The sequence below is a fragment of the Triticum dicoccoides genome, chromosome 3A (assembly GCF_002162155.2).
Source record: "Triticum dicoccoides isolate Atlit2015 ecotype Zavitan chromosome 3A, WEW_v2.0, whole genome shotgun sequence".
Taxonomy (NCBI): domain Eukaryota; kingdom Viridiplantae; phylum Streptophyta; class Magnoliopsida; order Poales; family Poaceae; genus Triticum; species Triticum dicoccoides.
In genome coordinates this window covers 156,930,891-156,953,826 of record NC_041384.1, presented here as the reverse complement: position 1 = coordinate 156,953,826, position 22,936 = coordinate 156,930,891, and positions in this window count along the sequence as shown.

Here is a 22,936-nt window from a genome sequence, read left to right as displayed (position 1 = left end):
ACTCGCATTATGCTGCTCTTACTATGTGGCGTTCACCGGATAATAACACTTACCATGTGCCTTGTCAAGCCTCTTGTTAACAAGCTCGATGTCGGCGTCTGCCGCATCTAGTTGCCGTTTTAATTGGGCAAACTCACTAGTCCGGCTAGCCACCGGAGCTTCCACCACCTGCACATAGAGGCAGTTTGGTTATTGCCTGGGAATATGATCCTTTGTTCGCCGCCGTCCTCGATGACAACCAGAGTCTCAGGGGCTACTATCTACACAGGGCACACCTAACATGTGCAGTACTATCACATATTATCTCACATACCTCAAAGCCTGTCAATAGACTCATAAAGGCTTCATGTAATCCGCTTTCAGCAGACGAGATTCTCTCCATCACCGTACCCATCAGCGTACGATGCTCTTCTGAGATGGCCGCTCGCCCCACCAACTCCCTCAGAACGTCCGACCGCACACCAGACGGTGCCGGCCTCTTTCGTATGCTCTCTTCGGGAGCCGGACACTGGGGACTTCGGGGGTCTACGGGATTATCTTCTGGCCTCCCCGGATCCGGAGAGGCCCTCCGCGACGACACTTTGAGGTCGCCTGCTTTTGGAGCGGAGGAGTCCAGGGGAGGCGTTTCGCTCTCCATCATCTCTGGAAGAAGATCCCCCAAAGACGAGCTCATTTAAGAGGGGCTGAGGCCCGAACTGCAAGATATATGCGGTGGTTATTTTCTCAGAGGAAAAAGATAGCATACCCTTACTATTAAAATATTTTGGATCACTTACGACTCGTTGGAGGGTTGATCCCCCCATGGACTCTGTGCGGCAAAAGCACCCCCCAAGGCAGGACCCTCAGTGGGAGACATCTTCTCCCATTTGGAGGCTTCGGCTTCCGGATCCTCGGAAGCAGTCCTTTTCCTCCCCCGATCGTCCTCCTTCGTGGAGACGCTCGTTCCCTCGGTTGGAGCGGATAGCGATGGGGGCCCGGGTCCGCCCGTAATATCCCCCTCGGTATCTTCCTTCAAGGGCTCCGGGCAAGGTGCAACCTCGAGCATCTTCTCCAATACCGGACTTTCCAAACCCTTAGGGAGGGGGGCCAAACACCGAATCATCTTCGCCTTTGTTAGCCAGTCCTGGTCAAAAAGCAAACTCTCAGAAATAACTTCGAATAAAAGACAGCGTGTTCGGCTAGAGGATTTCTTACCTGTTCGGCGACGCGGTTACTGCTCAGGCCCACGTCCTCGGTGATATCCGGACATTCCACTTGAGGTCCGAAGAATGACTTGTACATCTCCTCGTGCGTCAGGCCGAGGAAACTTTGAATGGCATGTGGTCCCTCTGGGTTGAACTCCCACAAGCGCAGGGGCCGGCGTTTGCAAGGCTAGACTTGACGAACCAGCATAACTTGTATTACCACAACCAAATTAAAATCTCCCTCGAAGAGATCTCGGATGCGGCTATGCAGTATAGGCACGTCCTTGGCTGGACCCCAGCTCAGACCCCTGCTAATCCATGACATCAGTTGTGGTGGGGGGCCCGAGCAAAAAGCGGGGGCAGCCGCCCACTTGGCACTTCTGGGAACCGTGACGTAAAACCACTCCCGTTGCCATAATTCAGACACCTCTAGAAAGGAACCTTTCGGCCATGGAGCTCCTGCCATCTTGCCTATTGATGCACCTCCGCACGCTGCATGTTGCCCCTCGATCATCTTCGGTTATACTTCAAAGGTCTTGAGCCACAGGACGAAGTGAGGGGTCACACGGAGGAAGGCCTCACACATGACAATAAATGTCGTGATGTGGAGAAAGGAGTCCAGAGCTAGATCGTGGAAATCTATCCCGTAATAGAACATCAAGCCCCTGACGAAAGGCTCCAGAGTGAGGCCTAGACCTTGGAGGAAGTGGGAGATGAACACAACATTCTCTTTGGGTTTGGGAGTAGGGATGACCTGCCTACAAGCAGGCAGCCGATGCGAAACCTCGGCGGTCAGGTATCTGGCTTCCCTCAACTTCTTAATGTCCTCTTCCGTCACGGAGGAGGGCATCCATCGGCCCTGAAGGCTGGATTCGGACATGATTGAAGATCCAGAGCACCTAGCCTGGGCTTTGGGTGTTAGAACTCGAGGCGGAGGAAGGGTTCGATTGAGCACGAGAGAGAAAAAGCAAAAACCTCGTCCCTTTATAAAGAGGGTGAATATCAAGTGTCCTCTCCGTAGCCGTTTAGGACTTGCCTATAATCTAGGAGTCCTAGACACGGTTGGGTTACCCACGACCGCATTAATGAGAATCCCGTAATTGGGGGAACACGATCTCCGCTTCGGCAAGACGTGTCACGAAACCTCCTGGCGTTATGTGTGGAGCTGGTTAAAAGAAACGGTTCGAATAATCACCGGGCCGTGACGTAACATCATGCTGCCAAAACAGGCCAGCAAATTAGATCTGCGAAAATGTTATTCTCTCTGCGGTGGAATGTGGAATTTATTTTGCAGGGTCGGACACTATCCTCGTATTCAACTTCTTCTGTCATGTATTCGGAGAAGGAACCTGCCTTGCAATGCCGAAGACAATACTGCACGCCGGACTCGTCATCATTGAAGCCTGGTTCAGGGGCTACTATGGGAGTCCTAGATTAGGGGGTCTTCGGACAGCCGGACTATCTCCATTGGCCGGACTGTTAGACTATGAAGATACAAGATTGAAGACTTCGTCTCGTGTCCGGATGGGACTCTACTTGGCGTGGAAGGCAAGCTAGGCAATACATATATGGATATCTCCTCCTTTGTAACCGACCTTGTGTAACCCTAACCCTCTCCGGTGTCTATATAAACCGAAGGGTTTTAGTCCGTAGGACAACAATCACAACATACAATCATACCATAGGCTAGCTTCTAGGGTTTAGCCTCTCTGATCTCGTGGTAGATCTACTCTTGTACTACACATATCTTCAATATTAATCAAGCAGGGCGTAGGGTTTTACCTCCATCAAGAGGGCCCGAACCTGGGTAAAACTTCGTGTCCCTTGCCTCCTGTTACCATCCGGCCTAGATGCACAGTTCGGGACCCCCTACCCGAGAACCGCCGGTTTTGACACCGACAACGAACATTCCAGCACAAAACATGCCAGATATGATAGGATGTACTAGCCATGATAAACTATATAGGGGAGATAATCTAGCCCACTGCTTAATAGTGCAGCTCCAAAAGCCATAAGGTTGGCAACATCCGTACAAGATAAACCCATAAACTGCCAGCAGAGTTCAGATATAAAAAACGGAAAAGAGATAACCGTGGGCAACAAAATGCGAAGTCGATCAGGCCCACAACACACCACCACCACATCATAGAGAGGTACAGAAAATCACTCATCATTGGAAACTGCATCATCTTCAGACTTCTTAGAGGGAGCCATAAGCTTCTCCTCTGTCAGATCCCCAGCCGGGGTGCCCAAAGCATGGTCGACCGCCTGTATAACCGGAATTGGGGTATCCGGTGGCATCCGAATCTGCTCCATGGTCTCCTCTTCAGATATCTTGAGCTTCTTCCCTCTTGGTCGCCTCTTGGGTGATGGTTTAACCAAAACTGCAGAGATGGGTTTGAAGCCTGAAGATTTGACACAACTTCTAGTCATTCTCCTCGTGGAGAAGTCTGGAGTATCAGAAATTGGTGCAGCACGACGAGCACGCTTCCTCTCATGTTGTCGCTTCCCAAGCACAGATTCTGCAGGTGGTTTAGTGGCCGAAAACAGAAAGTCAGAGCTCACAAGTCTGCTATCCGAAGAGGAAACTGCGTCAGGAGGACATGGAGTGACCAAAGTTGAGTCAGCAGCATCTGATATTTCCTCAATAATGACTGAATGTCTGTGTGCAGGAGTAGCCGGCCCCTGAAGGAGGAGGGACAGCCTCCTCTCCTGATCAGGCTGCAACTGGCCAGGGAGACAACTGACGGTGGAAAGAAAACCACTGGCAGAGCAGATGGCACCTTCTTGATGAGGAAATCCGACAAAAGGGACGAGAACGATCGTGCCCAGATCATCTCAGGTGGCAGCACCGGGCCATACACAATCCTCACAATTCCAAGATGAATGGAATCCATGGGCATAACTGGGTGAGGTTGTTGCACTTCCTCCATATCCACCGCATTATCATCAGAATCCAAGGAAGGGTTGAGGATCATAGAGTTCTGATCCTGAACTTGCTCATTATCCTAAACTTGCTGTTGCGGCTCTTCTGGCTGCTCCCAAGCACCCCAACCATCCGTCTGCTGGTCCGCATGTCCTCCATTGTTGTGATTTCCATGGAAAGGCTGCGGATGATTAGGGGGCACTGCATTCCAGCCCAGAGCAGGGTAGGGTGGCATCGCCCAAAAAGGTTGTGGTGGATTGACCCCTGGCATGGGATGTGGGTTTCCATCCAACGACATTGGGTCCTCATCCGCAGGTATGACAGCTTCTGCAAACTCACCAGCAAGTATATAACAGCCTACAGTCCAAGAAACAACAGCACCTCCCCAAGTTGCAAAATCTCTAAAAACGACCGAGCGTGGAACAAGAGCGTTATCAGGGAAAGAACATCTAACCACAGACCGGACCTTGCGACGATCAGTGTCATTCCAATAGTGAAATTGGCCAAATGTGCCAACAATCTCTGCTAGGTTAGTTGTGTTCCGATAGTCCAATGGCACTCCAATGAACATCAACCAACCTGTCCCATGACCATGGATAGCTCTAAATCCTTCCCCCTGATTGTGCGCAATAAATCTTACAAAAAACTCATTACCCTCTGCATCAAGACCCAACGGGAACGGTGGATGCTATGTGTAGGAGGCATGCACCACAGGATCTTCCATCTCAAATAAACCAACCCCCTGGAACCAAGTCTGAGCAGAGAGGACAGGGACTTGCATAGTTTGTGTCAGAAAGTTCAGAACCTGCGCTCGCCGGATGGCCACCAAGTGAGTCGGAGGAAGGGGCTCGATGATCGCCACCATGAACTGCTCATGTCGGCATGGTGGCGGAATCGCAGGCGAGTAGTAGGTGCATGGCAGCCTGTCGTCGCCACCATCGACCACATCAAAGCCCACAGGGAGGAAGCGGTGAGGGTCAATGGCGTACACCGCCATTGAAGAAGCTGGTTGCTTATCCTAGAGCGTCGAGGTGGCGGGTGGCGATGCGAGCGACGGAGCGGCAGTTTGGGGCGGCGAAGAGAGGAGCTGGGTTGCGGCGAGGGGCAGGGGGACGATTGGGGTTTTTGCTGCGGTGTTGCAATTGTATTGGAAACCAAAGTGGCAAGCGAGTCCTCCCTGATGGCGCGAGCTCCAAAGCCGCTCGATGGGATTTTGGGTACCCAGATGGATGTGTCAGGCGGTTGCCCGGTGCAATTATTTTTAATGTGACCAGAATGAAAACATAACCTCCACCGCACCCTATTCTTGCAAGTGTCTGACTTGTGGCCCATGCCCAAACAGTTCTGACAATCCCAATAACTTGCATCCATGTCTTCAATCATATCATCAAAACTCTGTAAACCTTTGGTAATATTCTGCAGAGAGGGTGACTCCAAAAAATCCAGAGGAGACGCGTCAGTCTCATCATCTGAAAGAACAATGGGCCTTAAGAGAGAGCCCACGAGCCGGGGTGGTGTTATCGGGCTGGCTTGGGCCGAAGCTGCCGATTCCCCAAAATCCGGTCCAACAAATTTGAAGGTTCCTGAGGATCCAGGGTTGCCGCCAACAGAGTTGATCCTGTCCGAGGATGACGGGAACGACCCAAACTTGATCAAAGGGCTCTCCGCCGTCGCCGATGAGCTTTCCGACGAAGCAGGGCTCAACAGTGCAGGGCTTAGCGATCCCGCCTCATGTGATTCAACAGCATAACCAGCTTCACGGATCGTTTGGACATCTATGCGTGTAGGATTATAACTATAATCTTTACGAGTTGGATAATTAATGAACGTCACAAAACGCAATTTCTTCTTGGGATCGCTAGATGGCTGACGAGAACGAAGGGAAGATTTACTAGGGCGATGATGCATGGCCTCCATACCCATTCCAGCCCTACGTTTAGAGGGGCTCACTAAGATCCATTCCTGTTGGCACTCAGATTGCCAAGATCTAAACTCTTTCTCCCAATCCGGACCCCCATGGCCCCAAAGATGGAAGTAGCACTTGAATTGAGGGCAAACAAAACTTTGTTGATGCGGCATAAAAAGCCCACCTCTTTGCATGAAACATTGAACGAGAAAACACCATTGCTAAGGAAAGATACCTTGAGCTGGGAACAGTAACCTCCAACAGCATATTCCAACGCCAGGCCAACATTCTCCTCATTCAGGCGAAAAGAATGTCTGGCAAACGAGACCACCATGATGAAGTGCCCCGTGTCCTTGGATGGATGAATGGATCTGCCGAAGGTGCGTTGAATCTCGTGAGACAACTTCATCCCCGGGGTGAAGTCCAGACCCATGGAGATAGTAGGATGGACTGCCATGAGGAAGAAAATAACCAGTAGAGAGAGGAGGTGACGCCGGAGAGGATGAACCGATCGGATGGAAAAACCCACGGTGAGGCGTGGAGATCGCCGGTGGTGGTGAGTGGCTAGGTTAGGGTGGTGGCGTGGGGGTGGGACTCAACATCCATCAACTAAAAAGGGGTGCGAGATCCCATCTTGGAGCCCTCGCCGGTGCTCCGTCGGAGGGGGAATCAATCACGGAGGGCCTCTACATCATCTCCAAGGTCTCTTTGATGAGTTGTGAGTAGTTTACCACAGACCTTCGGGTCCATAGTTATTAGCCAGATGGCTTCTTCTCTCTCTTTGAATCTCAATACAAAGTTCTCCTTGATCTTCTTGGAGATCTATTCGATGTAACTCTTTTTGCGGTGTGTTTGTCGAGATCCGATGAATTGTGGGTTTATGATCAAGTTTATCTATGAGAAATATTTGAATCTCCTCTGAATTCTTTTATGTGTGATTGGTTATCTTTGCAAGTCTCTTTGAATTATCAGTTTGGCTAGGACTACTAGATTGATATTTCTTGCAAAGGGAGAAGTGCTTAGCTTTGGGTTCAATCTTGCGGTGTCCTTTCCCAGTGACAGTAGGGGCAGCAAGGCACGTATTGTATTGTTGCCATCGAGGATAAAAAGATGGGGTTTATATCATATTGCTTGAGTTTATCCCTCTACATCATGTCATCTTTCTTAATGCGTTACTCTGTTCTTAAGAACTTAATACTCTAGATGCAGGCAGGAGTCGGTCGATGTGTGGAGTAATAGTAGTAGATGCAGAATAGTTTCGGTCTACTTGTCGCGGACATGATGCCTATATACATGATCATGCCTAGATAATCTCATAACTATGCACTTTTCTATGAATTGCTTGACAGTAATTTGTTCACCCACCGTAATACTTATGCTATCTTGAGAGAAGCCATTAGTGAAACCTATGGCCCCGGGGTCTATCTTTTATCATATAAGTTTCCAATCTACCTTTATTCGCAATCTTTATTTTCCAATCTATATCATAAAAATACCAAAAATATTTATCTTATCTTATTATCTCTATCAGATCTCACTTTCGCAAGTTACCGTGAAGGGATTGACAACCCGTTTATCGCGTTGGTTGCAAGGTTCTTGTTTGTTTGTGTAAGTACGAGGGACTTTTGAGGAGCCTCCTACTGGATTGATACCTTGGTTCTCAAAACTGAGGGAAATACTTATGCTACTTTGCTGCATCACCCTTTCCTCTTCAAGGGAAAACCGACGTAGTGCTCAAGAGGTAGCGGTCTCTTGTCGAGGATTACATCATCTTTGTCCACTTTGGAACGCAGAGTGGTTAGCTCCTCGGCTGCGAGGGCCTTGGATAGTGCCTCGAGGGCCAAGGATGCAGTTTTGTTTTTGGTGCGGAGTGCAATATCCAGATCACTGGTGATAGTGATAACTCCGTTGGGCCCTGGCATTTTGAGCTTCGTGTACCCGTAACGGGGTATGGCTTGAAAGCGTGTGAAGGCGTCTTGCCCCAACAGGGCATGATATCCGCTATTGAAAGGTGCCACGTGGAAGAGCAACTCTTTGGACCTGTAGTTCTCCGGTGTGCCGAATACTACATCAAGTATAATTTTCCCCGTGCATCGTGCTTCTCGACTGGGGATAATGCCTCGAAAGGTGGTGCTTCTCTGCTCAATGCGACTCTTGTCCATTTGCATTTTGTTGAGTGTATCTTTGTAGATGAGGTTTAGTTCGTTGCCGCCGTCCATGAGCACTTTAGTGAGTCGAAAGCCATCCAAAATTGGGTTTAAGACCAGGGTGGCTGGTGCTCGGACTGATCGGGCCCTTGGTTCATCATTGGCGGTGAAAGTTATTGTCATATTGTTCCAAGGATTTATTGTGGCTACTTGGTTAACTTTGGTGAGGTAGCGTAACGCCCTTTTGCACCGATTATTTGAAGAAAAGGTCTCGACGACCGTAAAGACATTGATATCGCCATCCTCCGAAGAGTGCTTCTTTGGGGTAGTGTTGGTGAGGATGGCCTCACCGCTCTTAGCCACCTGTCGGAGTACCCAACATGCCCGAAGGCTATGTGTTGGTTCGGTACTCGGCGTTGTGTGTATCTGACATGGCATGTCAAGGAATTCGTCGAGGACGGTTCTATGTCCCATGAAGGGCTTGGTTTTCTTCTCGATAGGCTGATGATCGGGTGCCCTGTAAGGGTGCATCCTTTTTGCCTGTCCGATGGGCTACTTAAAGGCAGGAGGTTCCCACCGGGCTGTCTGGGCTTTCCAGGCGCTTTCCATTGCGCAGTACTTCTGTACTATGTGTGCCAAATCTGCAAAGTGCAGTATGCGGCGGCGGTTGAGGGCATTGAGAATTCCCTTGTTCGTAAAGTTGCGGCAAAAAACTGAAACCGCGTCGTCGTTGTAGCAATCTCTAATCTTGTTTTTAACAAGGAGGAACCTAGCCCAGAAGTGATGGAGCGTTTCCTGTGGTTGCTTCCGTACATACATTAGGTCACATATATCTAGAGGACATGAATTGCTTGGAGAATATTCCTTGTGGTAGGTGGGCGGGCTAAAATCCGAACCCTAACCCACTATTGTATCCAGAGTTTGAGGAATCTCTGAGGTCACCAGTTCAGGATCAGTAAGGTCCTGAAGACTTCTAGACTTAATGCCCGATCCTATGTTTGGAGGACATGAAGTCTCTTCTCGAGGATGGGTATCCGGCCTGCAGGGCTCAGAAATCCAAACATAGTTGTTGTTTAATTTAGGGGGAGAGGCGTTCTCAGCTCATTCCTCAATGACCGCTACCATGTGGGTGACCAGCGGGGACTTAATTTCCCTCTGATTGGGTTTAATCCCAATCCGGTCATAGTCTATCGCGACCACCAGGGCGGCAATGCGATCTAGCAGCTCGATCAAGGATGAGACATTTGCTGGATCCATCTTTTCAGAGTGTTCGAGGCTGGCATGGAGATGATGTTTGGTGATTGTGGGGATCGCCATTGGCTTGACAGTGGAGCGAGCGCCCATGGTAAAACCGCCGAGCTGGAGGACTTGTCCTGGAGTTAGGGCCCCTCCAGAAGTAATATCCTCATTAATGACAAGGGGAGCCATCGATCCTTCTGTCGACAACACAAAAGAACTCTCAATGAAAGCACCAATGTTGGTGTCAAAACCGGCCAATCTCGAGTAGGGGGTCCCAAAATTGTTCGTCTGAGGATCAAAGGTAACAAGGGACACAGGGAACACGGTGTTTACCCAGGTTCGGGCCCTCTTAATGGAGGTAAAACCCTACGTCCTGCTTGATTGTATTTGATGAGTATAGGGGTTACAAGAGTGGATCTACCTCGAGATCATAATGGCTAAACCCTAGATGTCTAGCCTATATGAATTCTGATGAACCCTATGGGCTAAACCCTCCAGTTTATATATACACCCGGAGGACACATAGTCAGTTTACAAGGGAAGGAAATAGCACATCCAGACTCCAATCTTGCCATCCACGCATCAAGGAGTCCTACCCGAACACAGGGAATGATCTTCCAGTTTCTCATCACGACCCATCAGCACGGCCCATATTGAGTGAGCCGGACACTTGAGGACCCCCCGAATCCAGGTCTCCCTCAGCGGGCGATGGATCAACGAGCTGCCGGTGGTTCTTTGGTCCCTTAGAATGACACCAAATCGAGCTACTAGGTAGACTCCCTTCTCCCTAGTATATGGGGTAGAAGCAGTTATCCCCACGGAACTCATATAAGGGTCACCTTGAGTGCTTGCCTATGATGAAGTGGCGCAAGAACAGCACCGGTGTGACGGTGTTGTGCTACTTGAGGAGAACTGTCTCTAGGCTACTATGCGTGTTGCATGCTACCAACAAGCCATGCGTCGCTATCACAACCGCACATTTCATGCCCGGATTTTTGAGGAAGGCAGCCTTGTCCTTAGGCGCATTCAGTCCACCAAGGGTACAAAAAAGTTGACGCTAAAGTGGGAAGGCCCTTACCAGGTAGTACAGGCCACCAGATCGGGCACAATCTGTCTGGAGACCGGAGATGGCATTCAGTTGCAAAACTCATGGACATTGAGCATCTCCGCAAGTTCTACCCATAAGGCGTGGCTGTCAGGCCCTGCCCGGCACCCACCCTTTTGTACAAGCCTTGCCGATGTTGCATGTAATACCTTGCACAAAGCCAGACGTAGACCCTGAGCAACGGAGAAATAAATGAAGCACTGGGGGGCCGACAAATTGCATGCATGCATAAGCATATCATGAGCATAGCATGTTCATATAGATAATATCACATGTGGCCATTTTCATCTGCACTAAGATGCAGGGTCCGCGCCGTGGATTTGATCCCGAAGAAAGGAAGAGAAGGCAAGCCTAACTTGTGATCCCCCACAAGCCAAACAGATAAGTTCTTTCTTATCCATATATGTTTTGTAAGTAGAGACTTGTGCATATGAAACCCTCGCCACCTTTGAAATTTAGGTGCTCCCATCCCTTGACCCGAACGCTGCTTAGGTTAGGATGGTTGAAGTGGCCTTTGGTGGAAAAGGATTGGCGAGGGGGTAGTCCCTCTTTATAATTTGCACCCGGCAAGCCTAGCTCCACGGTAGCAAACTAAGGGTACCGGTAGGATAGTCTGCCGAGGAAAACTTGTTTACTTGAAAGTATAGAGGCATTTCACCTCTACATGGACACGTTATATGCACGAGTACCCGGAAAGCACTACAAAAAATACACTTCCATGATGATATGTGTTTGTCACAGTAGGTCACGTTTTCTGTCATGCATGTACATCGATGACGATTTTATGACAGAATCAAGATAGTCATACATGTGCTGTCGTAGGAGTGTTCCATGACATTACCAAAATTATCATCACGGAAGTGTCCACTTCCATGACGATAAATCGCGCGTCACAGAAGTGCTTTTGTCAAGGGTGACCGACATGTGGCATCCACCGTAACGGAACGCCGTTAAGCTATCGGGTCCGGTTTTGGATCCGATAACCCGTTAACAGCCCAGACCAATGGGGATTTTCCACATGTAAAATCATCATTGGTTGGAGGAAACACATGTCAGCTCTACATTGGCACAGGTGTCACTCATCCAATGGGCGAGATGCGCATATGATATGTTGACACGTGGACCGGCCTAAAAGTGGCCCATAAAGTTTAAATGGGTCGGCCCAACTAAAGGCCCACAAGATTATGTGGACCATAATGGGCCGGCCCAGCTAAAGGCCCACGAGATTTTGCGGACCATAATAGGTCGGCCCAGCTAAAGGCCCCCAAGATTTTGCGGGCCATAATGGGCCGGCCCAGCGAAAGAGCTGCGAGATTTTGCGGACCAAAATGGGACGGGCCAGCTAAAGGCCCGGAAGATTTTGCGGGCCATAATGGGCCGGCCCAGCTAAAGGCCCGTGAGATTTCACCGACCATAATGGGCCGGCCCAGCTGAAGGCCCACAAGATTTTGAGGACCCTAGTAGGCCGGCCCATTAACTGGCTGCCATGTTTTGGGCCAAATGTCGGCCCATATTTGATCCGGTCCATTAATGGCCTGCCACGTCCTGCGCCTAATAACGGCCCATATGAGATCCGGCCCATTAAAAGCCTACCATGTTGTGGGCCAAATTACGGCCCAGATCAAGTCTGGCACTTTAAGAGGCTTTGGGCGAAATTATGGTCCATATCAGATTCGGCCCGTCAATTGGATGCTATGCTTTTGGGCCCACTTGCTAAAGGCCCATTTAGTAATTCGGCCTGATATTAGTTTCGGCCTGTTAAAGGCCCGTTTAAAATTTCGGCCCTATATATATTTCGGCCTGTTAAAAGCCCATCATATAGTTGGGCCTAACTACGGGCCCGTTTGCATCCGGCCCGCACCCAGACGATAATTTGATTGGGCCAAACAAGGATCGAGATAATTTTGGCCTGTTATAAGCCCATGATTTGATTGGCACAATCATGGGCTGGGGTCTATTTTGGCCTGCTGCCGGCCCGTGAGCTGTTCGGCACGTTTCAGGCCCAACCTGCTTTTCAGCCTCCTTAATCCCATTGAGTTTTCTTGGGAAAATAGGGCCGGCGGTTTTACTCGGCCTATTAAAGTCCCTAATCTACTAGTGGGCCAGTTTACATTTAGGCCTATTAAAGGACCAAGATAACGGGGCCCATGATGCGGATCATACATAGTGATTTGCATGACGGCCCGATTATGTACCGTAATGTTACGATTTGGCCAGTTTCCTGTGAAGACATGATATATATACAGTAAAATAACTTCACCATCATGAATAAGAAAAAACCTAGACTATACAATAAAGAAATTACGGCATATTACATCCACTGGGCATCAAAGTTCGCCACTATGATAATAAAGCACAAGCAGACAGCAGATTACATACACTGGGCATCAAAGATCTCCACCAGTGCAATTAAACGCGCCGACAAAATAATATACAAAACCGACAGCGCTTCAATAAAGTTCAAGAAAGGTTAGCCCTGCTTGGGAGCTGCAGTGCAAGAAGCTGAGCACGCTGATGAGACTGCGCTTGTTTGACACTTATATCCTCCTCACTCTGAAAGATAAACAAGCAGACAGATGACAGGTTTTGCACATATAAGTATCGGTTCTGACAATTTATCACATTTCTTACTGACAAATAAAGTGACACAGTTTAAAATAGCATTAACACAATATGGTATTGTTCAGGTCAAGACATGACAGGAAATGACATTGTGAAGGAGTTGGCAGCTCCAGGACACCACTAGATTACAGATTAAGAACTCATAAGTATCAATGGTTAGTGTGTTGTCAATTTATCCCATTTCAGATTGGCAAAATAAGATCACTTGCTCTGTATAGTTTAATTTACATGGTATGAAGAAGGAACTTGGTTGTACAACTGAAAACTTAAATTGAGAAGGACAAACTTTTGTTTATGAACTACATAATAAACTTTAAACATGCAATTTGATGCAAACACCAAAAATAAACAGCTTTTGCAGTCATGCCTAACCAAATATACACAACAAAGTTTGAAGGCTTGAGAAGGACAAACTTACATTATTGGTGAAGTCAGGCTCTATAAAGCCCTTGTCCATGCTGATGGGGGGGGGGGGCAATTCAAGTAGTTTACCACAGAATCTTATTCATAAGCATTGCCTTTATTCTACAATTTGTTAAGAGTAAATATAGATGTGACAATATAAGAAAAAATGGAGAATATTTAAGATCAGATGAAGAGTGATGCTACATAACCAAGTAGATATAAATGTAAGTACAGCGGTACAGGCAAAAGGTACAGCCAAGAGCAATGCAGAGCTAAACTTCTTCAGTACCATCAGTGTTATCCAACCCTATGGTAAGAATAAATATAGATCTTATGTGTAGAAAATGGAGGGCAAAGGAAAATAAGCTGCAGAGTGATGGTACATGAACAACTACATGTCAATATAAGTACACTGATAAAGGACAGCAGGTACTTACAAGAACAATGCAGAGCTAAAAAATTTCATTGGCATTGAATATATTCTATACTAATGTAACCATTCATACAGATCAGATAATTTGGAGCGAACAATTGATAAGCAAGCTATCATGCATATTGCTGTCACATAATGAACCAGGTATGTATGCAAGTACAGTGATACAGGACAACAGGTACTAACAAGAGCAAAGCAGCGGGCAGCATATTTGCGATATCATGTCGTTCTTTTCAAACCAGAATTCTTTTTCGAGCAGATATCCTGCAAAAAAGATCCATAAGGCACATGCGGAAAAGTAGAAGTTCAAATTGTCATGCGATATCATAGACAGTACCTCATCCTCGGAATGAGAACAGTGCATAACAAGGTTTTTCCATTCAATGTCTTCTAAATTTAGCATAGGAGACTTCACCGGAAATTCGTTTATAGACTTGACATCAAAGTGTGATTTCCTCGGGTAACACCAATACTGCTGCAATGCTTCCTTGAAAAGCGCAAGCTAGCTTTGCTCGTCATGACTATCCAGATTGACTCTCGCCTACTTACAACAATGTAATGTAAATCATTGATGTGTTCAATCAGCAGAAAATAGGAGAATAATCACCATGAATAATAGCACTTACACGTAAGTGGGACAGGAAGATGTGAAAATGGTGTTTATCTTCACTATAATCTTCCCATGATGGGAATATATGCACGTAGTCCCTAACAACATTGAAAGCATTTTATTTTAAACTAGGAATAACTGGAATGGGGTTCCAATCTACAGGAATTGGCCGTCTCTGCAGTTGGGATAGGTCTTCAGCCGGTGGAGTTGTTGTACTTTTTGCTAGAGTGGGATTTTTCTGTGGTACGACTGGTGCTATGGCAACTGAAATCGGCATATCTTTTGCTGGAGTGCAGGTCCTGTGTGGTGGGGCTAGTGGTGTGGCCAGTGAAGTATGGGTACAGTCTGCTGGAGTTGGTCCTATGATTTGTGTCACTAGTTCTACAGCCAATATAAGTGGGGTGTTGTCTGATTTCTCCGGCACAACCACGTTTTTCAGGGACTTTGCTGGTGCTCCTTCAGGTTCGGCAATCACCCTCTTCCTTTTTGATGTCTGATGCACAAGAACATCATTTGAGTGGAAAAACATGGTATGATGACAGATGGAATATGTATTGATAATGGATGGGCATGGCATCTCGACATATATGATGAGTAAACTAAGCAGATGGCGGTGCAACAAAGTAGAAGAAATGCAAGACAACATATGCAAGATACGCGCAATCAATAAAACCTTGCCCAATTAGAACACACACCTTGATGGGTGAACATGACAGGCCATCTGCCTTTGACTCCTCGAGGTTAGAATAGTCATTAGGATCATATTCTGAACAAGAATCTATAGGTGGCGAGCATATGCGTGTCATTGCATCCAGAATGGCACTCAATGCCTTGGTGCCAATTTTGTAAGTCATTACAGTGTTCCACAATATTATTCTGATGCACGGATTCTAATATTCACTGTAATTATGTATAATATCTGAGAACCATGAAAACATAAATAGTTGTGAGATTATCTTTGTACTGCAGAGGATATTCTAATATAGGGGCGCCCCTGTAAACACTTGTGTGCTATCGCTGGATTCTGACGAGAGAGCTCATGTGTGTTGTAATATGGTGCGTGCATTTATATAATCTGGCACAAGTACACAAAAATAGGCTCTAGAAGTAAGGATAGTTGGCAGATGATAGGTTCATAATATATTGTATAGAGAGTTTATTGCCAAACCATGATAACAAGAGCACACAGCAACTAGGCAGATCATAGTGTACATAAAAGGGGTACACCATAACCACGATATATAAATCGGGAAAGTGGAACTGGCTTGAAAATACGATGTTGTATTGCCGCTAGTAATTGAAAGCCTATCGATCACGTACAGGCCAGCTCTATCAGTTGTTGACTGCAGATGTCCCTGCTCCCCTTCCTGACAAGGAACATGTTGTACGTACTAAATACAGAATAACAAAAGAGGAACATGATAAAGAACAGAAGAGGAAGCATATTCTTGAGGTTCCGCTTCATTGCATACAATGTTGGTTGCCCACTCATGATGGATCACAACGCCCAAAGAAATGTAATTCCATGTTGTCTCTCTATAGGTGGCAATTTTGAACAAGATTCATTAGGATCATATTCTGAACAAGAGTCAACAGGTGGGGAGCGTATGAGTTTCATTGCATCCAGAATGGCAGTCAATGCCTTGGTGCCAATTTTATAAGTTATTGTAGTGTTTAGCTTCAAGAGTGGACTGCTGCTAGTGTGACACAAAGCAGCTACACAGATCATAGTGTAGATATAATGGGAAAACCGTAAGCATCAGAGTAAAATCAGCAAAGTGGAACTTGCTGGAATATATGTGCTAGTATTGCCGGTACGGCTAGAAAGGCTTCAGATACTAGCTCTCTTCAACTGAAGGTGCGGTACTGTTAATATCAGTGTAACTCTCAAAGGCGACACAGCTCCCCGCATTTCATTGCTATTCTTATAGGATTCAAGTAGGCAGACGACTACAAATGCTATTCCTATGTTTACAAAATTCTACGAATCAAAGAGGCCCGAAGAGTTCAAAGTGTCCATCACAACCGACCATATAGACCTCTACACTCCAAATGCCCCTGCTCATCTTCACTACAAGGAACATACCGTACTACTATCATACTCCCTCCGTTCCAAAATATAAGTCTTGGTAGAGATTTCCACTATGGATCACATACAGATGTATCCAGATACATTTTAGAGTGTAGATTCACTCATTTTTCTCCATATGTAGTCCATGGTGGAATCTATATGAAGACTTGTATTTAGGAATGGAGAGAGTACTTATTAAAGAAGAACGGAAGAGGAACATGGTAAAGAAGAGCAAGCAGATTTTGGATAATAAAATGTTCGTTGTGCAGTGCCCACAAATGATGAACCAGAGCGCATTAAGAATGCAACTCCCTGCTGTCTCTCAACCATTTCAGGCGGTTGGATGAAGATCCTACGTCTCCTAACCCTTCTTCTTCCTCGTCTCTGATTCTTCCCATACAGAACATCGCATGGGCCGCCGCCCGGACCACCGGCCCCCACTGCCTGTGTTCCTCCGCCACCCCCACCCCCACCCGCGTCGAGTTTTCTTCGTTCAGCGAGGCCCCACCACTGCCCCCCCCCCACAACCACCGTCCCCACCCAAGCCCCTTCGTTGTCACCGGCGAACTCCGGCGAGCTCTGAAAAATCTACTGGCCCAATTTTGACATTTAGTCTAATGTGATTTAACTAGTGTGGAATATAAAAGGGGAAAACCATAAGCATTGGGAGTATAGTGTTGAGCGTGCCATGGTGGATCTAAAGGTGCAAACTAGACAAAGGCAACTTCGCAACCAATGTTTGCTTTCAACTAGCAAGTAAGTGATGGACAAGAAATATGAGTAAAGCAGTGGTGATCTATTTTCTTGCTGCGATAAATAAGCTGAGCAGACACGAAAGAGTACTGCCTCTGGTGCGGCGCCGTGTATTCATCTGCTGAGAATTTGACGGTGTTGCGGTAGCGGTGGCTGTCGGCGACGTGGAAGAAGATCTAGGAGGGTAGACGGTGGCGGCGGGGCGTGGTGGACGAGACGGTCGTAGGAGCGACGCCGGCAAGGTGGACGGCGGCGGGGATGAAGCGAGAGGACGGGATGCAAGGATCCCGGTCCGAAGCCGTGGATGAGAGAGGTCAATCTCTTGTAATGGACGACGGCGTTGGGGTATCAGCTCCGGCATGGTGGAGGAGGACGGCGGTGGATGGGGTGGCGGACGGAGGAGGCTGGGGTGGAGAGGGTGTTTTCGCGCCGACTGAGTACAAATGGGGAAAGGGAGGTAGAGAGGAAGGGGGACCATGTCTTCAGGGTGCGCTTGTCTCAAATGCGAAGAAATTTACAAACTTAGCCCCCATTTCAAATTTCCTACATCACAGCAATATTAGTCAGTTGGGGATAGGACGGTAATCTCGCATACACCGAATATTTGCCGACGAGAGTTTGTTTTTGGCGCCCACCGTGTATGAACCGGGGAGGGAGTCGATTTCGGCCGAGGACACATTGTGTTTTGGTGCCCACCGTGTATGAATCCGGGTGAGAGGCGGTTATGTTACGTTTGAGTGAAATTACAGACCTACCCCTATCGAAACCTATAGAAATCGAGCAGATAGGCTTTGCGTGGCAGGGATAGGCAGTAGTAATTTCCATCTCGCAGATTTTGGTTTCATGCTGTTACTGCGACTTTCCCCGCTTCGTTCAAATTTTGCAGAGTGCACGTTTACTGTGCCAACTCGATTCGAATCCCGTTTGTATTCTATTTTTTCGTGTGGGATCGATTTTTGATTGGAATAAAATTCTATATACATCATTTTTTATATATACTTTCAAAAGCACAACACCCTTTATACATAAATATGGTTTACAAATGGCATGATCTCAAATTCATAAGGTTGTATCCATCAATTTTGATTTTCAAATATTTGAAACCACTTTATGTTGAAATCCAATGTATGCATTCCTCGCTAACTGTCTCCAATTAATGTGTGTTTCATGTGGGTTTTTTTTACTTCTCAAACATGTATAATGTGTTTCACACACGCAACATATAGTGTAATCCCGTTTAGACATTAATTTCATATAAACCATGCATTGTTTCTAATTAAAGAATCTATGGATCAGCAATATTGATAAACTATATAACATTACACGTGTCCCCAAATTCAAATGAATATGCATGTTTCATACACCAATTTGCGTTATGATATTATCGATGTCGTGATCTCCAGTATAAATATTTGAATCCCCTTTAATCCAGATATTTGTCTCATGTAGCTATCGCTCATGCTTATATAGGACTATCTCTCTAGACTTATACGCGTTCAGCGCCTCTCGGGTATCTCTCGTGCTACATGTATGTCGATAATGATCTTTTATATTTGTAACACACTGAAGGTACTCTCTCCCTCGACCTACATGACTCTATCTCTCTCTAAGTATATCTCGCTCCCTGCTATGTGTCTCTAACTATGATTCTCCATGTGGAATCTCTTTCTCTCACACAAACACAAAACTTTGTCTCCCGGGGTCTCATTTCTCTCTACTATTCCCCTTTGTGCCACTCGCACACCCCTCATACAGAGATGTCTTTCGCTCCTTAGTTATGAGAACCTATGACTCTTCCTGTTAAATATCTCTTTCTCACACACAAACACAAACTCTGTCTCCCAGGGTCTCATATTTCTCCACTATTTTCTTGTATGTCGCTCACACACACTCACTCTCCCTAGAGATATCTTGTGTTCCCTCATATGTCTCTCTAGCTATCACTCTCGTCGTGAAATATCTATTTCTCTCGCACACACAAAACTCCGTCTCTCGGGATCTGATTTCTCTCTAATATTTGTTTGTATGTGACTCACATGCACCCTCTCTCTACCTCTCTCACACCCACACACATAACTCAGCCTTCTGATCCACTCGACTCCTATCTCTAATGCATACTAGCTAGCATCTTTATCTTTCTATTTATTTGTTTCTCCATCAACCTTCTTTCTCGCCCTCACTCTTGCTTCCTATCATGCACACTACATATGTTTCTCTCTACATGCAGCCAAGTGTCCTCTTTTTATCTTTCTCTCACACACACATAACTTCACCCTCTGAACCACCCGGCGATCATCTCCAACACTCAAACTAGCGGATGTCCCTCTAGCTAGCATGTCCATCTCTGTATCTATTTGTAGTTTCTCTGTCAACATTTATTTCTCGCACACAGTCTTGCTTCCTATCACCCACACTATATATGTCTCTCCATGCATATGCATTTATAGGTTGATCTCTTTTGCACAATCATTGTGACTCACTCCCTCTGCTCACCATAGATGCATGCTCCAGCCCACGCCACTATCTCTTAAAGACAAAAACACATGCTCAATTGTCGGGCCTTCTTCCCTGCATTCTTACATGCATGCGTATTGTCATACCGATCCATCTCTCCCATGCCGTTGATCTTATGACTTATGTCTTCTTTCTTTTATCTCGATCATGTGCGCGCGCACACACACACATCCCACGTATACATGTATACCTCTCACACATGCACGTTCAAGGTCTCTATGTTTCCATACGTAGTTAATTACCCTCAACCCTAACGCCACATCGAATCGTTCTCTTCTTGTGTGCATATAACTTCCGCCTGGATGGGTAAAACACACACTCACACTTAACAATCTCCTTCTAGCTACCCCCCTCTCACTCTTCCCCTATATCCCCGAAACCAATAAGACCATCCCTTCGTTTAATTCCCGCCTACATGCACCATCGATATATAGTAGTCTTACTCGGTGTCTCTCGAACAAACACGCTCTGTCGATGTCGACTCCTCTCACGCGCACACACCTTCTCTTCCCTCTCTACGGGCATTTTCTCTCTCGCACCCCATCGTATGTGGCCTGTGCCATACACATCACCTCTCTATGATGAAGCCATGCACACTTAAATTACATCCGCCACCGAGGACCCCGTGACACACACACGCGCACGCACGCACACACACACACACTAAGATCCCATCACACACACACACTAAGACTCCATCTCTCTCTCTCTCTCTCACACACACACACACCCACACACACACACAAACAAACACACGCACACACACTAAGACTCCATCTCACACACACATGCTCTAGGCGGAGCATTTGTTCCTACCACCCTTCATCAAACCTTACCCGTATGATAAATAATCACCTTAATTTACTTGGATAACATGGACAAATTCCACTTTATGTTAGTAGTTAGCAAACTTATCATCTGTACCCTTATAAAAAACCGAGTTGGCGATGATGGTGTGCCTGCCATCTTGTAATATAGACCGTCTGATCTATATCTGACGGATAGAAAGCAAACTATGATAATTTTACAAAAGAGACCCGCACCTCTCTCCACATCCTTATCCCCCACAACCTCATTGTTGAGCAATTAAAAAAGGAAGCCTCTGGAACAATCTAGCATGGTGGCCGATGCCACCTGCCGGAGCTATCCATCCCCATGCCTCCTCCCATTCTGACCACCAGTCACCACCACGCTCCACTCCTCCTCACCTTATCTCTCATCTTTCATTTTTTCGATGACATTATCGAGATACCATTTTTCAAATAAAATTCTCGAGATATCATTAGTTTTTACACATGGTATTACTCCTGCATGGGTCAATCACAACAGGTGTTTTGTAAAAAAATGAATATTGATGTTCCGTGCAATGCACGAGCATCTTGCTTGTAATTATATAACGCAAATCATGAGCAGGAAGTGACATTTTTTTACACAACCACGTTAACATGGCCACGTAAATCACTAGCTAAAGTAAATACCATTATACTTATATCCCGATGCAAAAGGTTGAGTACATGTCCGAAGAGTAGAGTCGCACACACGCACTCTGTCTCTCAGAATCTCACACACACACACCAGTTACGTGACGCCCACTTAAGCAGACACGTATGTTACAATTTGTGCACCCGCGGGTACACGTGATGCTGCACATTTTTTAAGCCGGACGGCGAACCAAAACAGTAGCTGCATTCATTCCCCTCCCGCCACCTCTTCTCTAGTCGCCGTCGCCCGGTAGCCATGGCCCGGCCGAAGGTAACAACATACGCCATACTCCTGCCGGAGCGGCGCTTTAATCTGGAATTTTAGTGGTCATGCATGCATCTTTTTGTGCTAGCACTCCTATATAAGGGTTGACCAGTCGCTTCCCGCGGACGTGCGCGGGCGGTGGAAGAGGAAGGAGAAGGGAAGCGGGCTGTGGAGTAGTAACATTTTTTTACCACAATTTCTTAGGAAACTGAGTGCAATAATTGAGTAGTTTTGCAAACTACCAGTACTACACCTGAAAAGGTTCAAAACCTATACTCCCTTGCCAACGCCCACTTCCTGCATGAAAAGGTCAGCGTCGCCCTGGAGCGTTAGTGCCACATTAATGCCCGGCCAGAGTGGAGGCGACCTCTAACTGGCGCCGGCTTTGAAGCGGCGCGACGGCCGAGAGAGTGTCGCTTCCCGGTGCACGCGACTGCCCCGCGTCGAGGCTGGCCATAGGCCCTGTTTGGATCCATGGGTTAGAGTTAGTTTGAGCTAGTTGGGGCTCAAATAGCCCGAAAGTATCCAAGCATGAGGGTTTAAATTGGACCAAGTTGCACCGAACCCACCAAAAAAACTATCCCACCCAAGAGGTGCTAACTAGAGATAGTTCTCATTGGGACCACTGAAAAATCACTTTTCTCTCTCCATCAAGTGCATTTATTGTCAATCTAACCCTGTCACCCAAACACCTCTTTGGCTACAGTTAGTTCAGGGTTAGTGTAAGTGCATCTAGGGCCACCCCTAGTTGGTTTTGGAGTATTGACGACAAACCTAGTTGAGGGACTAATGTGTTTGTGAGAATTGCAGGATAACACAGGTAGAAGTCCCTCATTGATTCAGTTTTCCTACCAGAGATGACCCCTAAAAATGTATGAAGACATTGATGTCAAAGGTGGTTTATGAAGATATTCTCATTGAAGACTATGACAAGAGAAGACATCGCATGAAGCCTATGGAGCTCGAAGACTTAGATCTTTCATAGTTATGTTTCTTCTTTGTTGAGTCATAGGAACCACCGTACTGTTAAGTGGGGTCCAAGAGAACCAGTAAAAATGACTAAAGTGATGCTTAACCAAAACCTATGTCTTCGAATGAAGACTATGAGAGAGAATCTTGTCCAGAGTCGGACAAGTCAGCTTTGCTTGTAGCCCAAGTAAAGTTGTCGTGTGAGTTTGAAATATGACCGTTGGAACACCTGTCAGTTCCTTAGTGACCCAGGGTCATTCCGGACAAATCAGGTCGGGTTGCCTAGTGGCTATAAATATCCCACCC